This window comes from Orycteropus afer, unplaced genomic scaffold (assembly GCF_000298275.1).
Source record: "Orycteropus afer afer isolate SDZICR_OR568_19922 unplaced genomic scaffold, OryAfe1.0 scaffold00258, whole genome shotgun sequence".
In the NCBI taxonomy this organism is placed as follows: Eukaryota; Metazoa; Chordata; class Mammalia; order Tubulidentata; family Orycteropodidae; genus Orycteropus; species Orycteropus afer.
The window spans coordinates 646879-652235 of NW_006921845.1; the positions used below are offsets into that span (position 1 = coordinate 646879).

The 5357-nt window shown below is 39.4% G+C and overlaps 1 protein-coding gene across 1 annotated transcript in view; it reads left to right on the top strand.

Moving 5' to 3' along the window:
• The window catches only part of LOC103204760 (olfactory receptor 6T1), a 13936-nt gene that overhangs the window by 1092 nt on the left and 7487 nt on the right, over positions 1 to 5357 (top strand).

Below are 5357 nucleotides of genomic sequence, written 5' to 3' on the forward strand. Positions count from 1 at the left end.
GAGTTGATGCTTTTGTGTTGTGGTGCTGGCGAAGAATGCTGAAAGTACCATGGACTGCTAAAAGAACTAACAGATCTGTCCTGGAGGAAGTGCAGCTGAAATGCTCCTTGGAAGTGAGGATGGCGAGACTTCATCTCACCTACTTTGGTCATATTGTCAAAAGGGACCATTCCTTGGAGAAGAATGTCATGCTTGGTAAGAAGGAGGGTCGACGAAAGAAGAGAAGCCTTCTGCGAAATGAATTGACACAGTGGCTGCAACAATGGCCTCAAGTGTAGCAAGAGTCATGGAGCCGGCGAGCAATCGGGTGGTGTTTTGTTCTGCCATACATGGGGTCGCTATGAGTCAGCAATGACTCAACAGCACCTAACAAAGATAACAATCTTGTAGACTAAGTCATTATGTAGATCAAATGAAAAATGTGTGTGTGTGTGGGGGGGTGGGGGGGTGGGTGTGTCTATCCACATAGTTCTAATTCTCTTTACAGATTCTTATCTTGTCATGGAATGTTTTGGGGTACAAAGTGCATAGATCCAAGAAATCATTTCCAATAACAAAGCTAACAATTTCTGTGTGATTTTAGTCATGTCTTCCTATACATTAAGTAGGCCAATCTACAAGTTATTTTGAAATTAAGAATGATAACATATTGTATGTTGTTGTTAGGTGCTGTTGAATTGGCAACTCAATGTACTGCTTAACAAAACACTGCTCAATCCTGCACCATCCTCATGATCATTGTTCTGTTTCAGTCCATTGTTGCATCCACGATGCCAGTCCATCTTATTAAAGGTCTTCCTATTTTTTGATGACTACTTATTTTACCAAGCCTTAGACCCTTCTCCAAAGAGTGATCCCTCCAATAGTAAATAAGTATATACAAGGATGATAGTGCTATTATCTGAAGTTATATGAGAGACAGGCAAATGAAGTCACTCATGGAACTTATTATGGTTTTATTTTGCATTTCCCTAATGACTAATGGTGATGGGCATCTTAGAAGCTCTGGTAGCATAGTGCCTAAGGCATTTGACTGCTAACCAGAAGGCTGGTGGTTGAAATCCACCAGCCACTCCTTGGAAGGAAGATTGGGAGATCTACTTCCATAGTGATACCACCTCGGAAACCCAAGGAAGCATTGCTATGACTCAGACTCGACTCCACGGCAGTGTGTTTGTTTGTTTTTTATTGGCTATTTGTATTTGTTCTTTGGATAAATGCCTATTCAAATACTTTGCCTATTTTTAATTAGATTATTTGCCTTTTGTTATTGAATTTTATTGCTTTATATATTCTAGATATTAAACCCTTATCTGATATCTGGTTACCAAACATTTCCTCCCATCCTCTAGGTTGTCTTCTCACTTTCTATCACATGAAGCAAGTAAAAAAGTTTTTCATTTTGATGAAGTCTAATTTATCTATTTCTGTTTTGCAGCTATTTTTTGGTGTCATATGTAAGAATAAATTATTTGAACAAACAAACAAACAAAAATCTTGAAGCTTTACCCATATACTTTTTTCTGAGAGTGTTAAGGTTTTGGTTCTTATATATAGGTCACTGATATATTTTGTGTTAATTTTCATACATCGTGTGATGTGTGAATTCAATTTCATTCATTTGTACATGCAGATCCAGTTGCCCTAGCACTGGAAAAAAATTATTCTTTTTGTTACTGTTGACGAGACTATTATTTCCCTCATTGAATTGTCTTAGAACCCTTGTCAAAATGAGATTTTGATACATGTTCGGGTTTATTTCTGTATTCTTGATTCTTTTCTATTGATCTATATGCTTATCCTTATACCAGTACCAGTTTGTATTGATTACTGGGACTAACTTTTTTTTTTTTTGGTCTTATAATTTTTTTTCCAACAGCTTGCCTAATTTACAGTCAGCATCTATATAATCCTAAGTATTTGGTGCAGAATGTGAGAAACAGATCCTGGAACCAAGATGTCTAGTGAACCCCAACTCTTTAAAACTTTTGGAAGGATTTCATACAATGACAAAAGCTCCAAGAACAAGATCTCCAAATTAAAGCAAAAGTTGAAGAGGTAAGTTGATATACCCATTGATATTGTTCCCTCTCCTTTCCCATCTAATGTCTATTATTCTGGGAGAGCCAAGGTTGAAAGAAGGCTAATAAGTGTTGCTAGGAAGAGGGGTTTCTTGTAATCTTTAGAAGTCTTGGTTAAAAAAAAAAAAAAAAATCAACACCTTATGACAGGTTTGAGGCTTTGCATAATCCATATCCCATGTGGCTCTCTAGTTGATTAAGTAATACAAAATTTCTGAAGATACCAGAAACTGAGGGTTTTTTATTCTGTTATTTTATATTATGCCAGGTCATATAATGGTCACAAATACTTGACACTGATAAGATTTTGTTCATGGTAGATTTATTCTGTAAGATATTCTCTTACTTTATCAGTACTCCAGATTCCTCTGAGCCCCAATACTCATGTGGTACTCAGCTTAAATGAAATAGCAAAAGTCATATGTGTTTTTGAGCCACAGAGATTTGATATTAAATCCTGCCTCTATTACTTGATCTTGAAAGGAGACCAGGAAGCAAACCAGCAGCAGTTTGGAACAAGAAGCAAGCTATGGGTATTTGGAACAGCTAAGGAAGAATAGGAAGCAAGACATCAGTGGTTTGCAACAGCTAAGGGAGACCAGGAAGTGAGATGGTAGCAGTTTGGAAAAGGTAAGGGGGACCAGGAAGAGAGTGGAGCTATTTGGAACAGCTAAGGGAGATGAACTTGTCTGTCAGTTTGTCGAACTGCTGTGGCTTGCATATTGCTGTGAGGTTGGAGGCTATGCCACTGGTGTTTCAAATGCTAGCAGGGTTACCCATGGTGCACAGGTTTCAGTGGAGAATCCAGACTAAGACAGACTGGGATAGAGTAAAGCTTCTGGGGCCTCCATTTGCTGATGTGGCATGACTCAAAATGAGATGAAACAGCTGCAAACATCCATTAATAATCGGAACATGGAATGTATGAAATAAGAATCTAGGAAAAATGGAAGTTGTCAGAAATGAAATGGAACATATAAAGATCAATATCCTAGGCATTAGTGAGCTGAAATGGACTTGTTTTGGCCATTTTGAATCAGACAATCATATAACCTACTGTGCCAGTGTGGTAGTTAAGTTTGTGTGTCAACTTGGCTGGGCATGGTTGAGTGGCTGGGCAGCTGGAAGTAGTTATTCTCCATGGTGAGATTGGTAATTAACTCCATGGTGGCATCTATTGGAGCAGCTCAGTATCTTCTTTAGGGATGTGGTCTGCTTCCCGTATATAAGAAGCAGCTTTGGGAATGGGCTTTAGTTTATGGCACACTTGAACCCTACATGTAACTGAGTCATTGTTTAGTAGACTGGCATGCTCTGCTGATCTTGGGACTTTCATAGACTTGAATCAATGCCCTGCAATATGGTTTGGTAATATCAGGACTGTGCCTTTTCACGTGTCAACCTTAGATTTGTCAGCACCAGCAACCAGCAGCTGTCTGAGTGAAGAGATGCCTCTAGCTTCAGTGGGCCAGGAGCAAGAGACAGAGATGAAGCTCAAGGCCAAGGGGCTTTCACCCTGCCCCTAGAGCTTGGCAATTTGAACTAGGACTCTAGCCTTCAAACTGTAAGAGAATAAAGTCCTGTTTGTTAAAGCCATCACATTTGTGGTACATTTCTGTCAGAGTAACACTAGAGGTAACCAAAACAGTATATGGAACCAGGAAAGCGTGGCACTCATCATCACAAAGAAAGTTTCAAGATCTATCCTGAAGTACAATGCTGTCAGTGATAAGATGATGTCCATTCACCTACAAGGAAAACCAGTTAATACTACTATTATTCAAATTACACACCAATCACCAAAGCCAAAGATGAGGAAATTGAAGATTTTTACCAACTTCTGCAGTCTGAAATTGACAGAACATGCAATTAAGATGTGTTAATTATCACTGGTGATTGGAGTGCAAAACTTAGAAGCAAAGAACAATCACCAGTAATTGGAAAATATGGCCTTTGTGATAGAAATAATTCTGGAGATCGCATGATAAAATTTTGCAAGACCAACAACCTATTCATTGCAAATACCTTTTTTCAACAACACAAATGGCAGCTATGCATGTGGACTTAACCAGATGGAGTACACAAGAATCACATTGACTACATCTATGGAAAGAGGCAAAGGAGAAGCTTAATATCTTCAGTCAAAACAAGGCCAGGAGCTGATTGTGGAAAAGACCATTAACTGCTCATATGCAAGTTCAAGTTGAAGTTGAGGACAATTAAAAAATGTCCACAAGAGCCAAAACATGACCTTGATTATATCCCACCTGAATTTAGAGACCATCTAAAGAATAGGTTTGAAGCATTGAACACCAGTGACTGAAAACCAGAGGAATTGTGGGATAACATCAAGAACATCATCCATGAAGAAAGCAAAAGTCATTAAAAAACAAGAAAAGAAGAAAATACTAAAATAGATGTCAGAGGAGACCCTGAAACTTGCCCTTGAATGGAGAGTAGCTAAAGCAAATGGAAGAAAGGACAAGATCAAAGAGCCAAACAGAAGATGTCAAAGAGCAGCTCAAGAAGACAAAGTCAACTATTACAAAGAAATGTGCAAAGACCTAGAGTTAGAAAACCAGAAGGGAAGAATACACTCATCATTTCTCAAGCTGAAAGAAATGAAGAAAAATTCAAGCCTTAAGTTGTAATATGGAGAAAGGTTCTATGGGCAAAATACTGAATGATGCAGGAAACATCAAAAGATGATGGAGAGGTTCTGGCAAGATGGCGGACTAGGCAGAAGGACTGCACAGACCCTCTTCAACAAAGAAAAGGGAAACCAATTAACACAGACTCAGAAGATAATCTTGGACCCCTGAGCCTTGAAGGGAAGGATACAAAAATGGACTAAACCCCAACTAGCAGAAGAATTTGCGTGAAAATACCAAAAAAGGAATCACATGGAGCTGCGGTCTGGCAGCAACAGACGGCTTGGAGATTCCCGAGTGGTGATAGGACCTAAGAATTAACCTAAAAATCACCCTGCTAGCCAGGGACTGCATGGAAGACTGTGCACAGTGGCTGGGGAACAAACGGAGAACGTGAAGAGAAAGGTGGGCTGAGCTGTGGACTTTTGCCAGTCCGGGGGGCACCGCCATTTTGAAGGTTTAAAAAGTGGTTTGACTATTTTGGATATTCAAAGAGACAGCGCTCTCGCAGATTTCTGGGGCTTAAGAACACATTCTGCTTTCCAGCAACCCCAAGGACACTCGGGGCCTGCAAGACTGAAAAGGTATGACATTCTTCTTGTTACTATACCCTACACCCACTTGG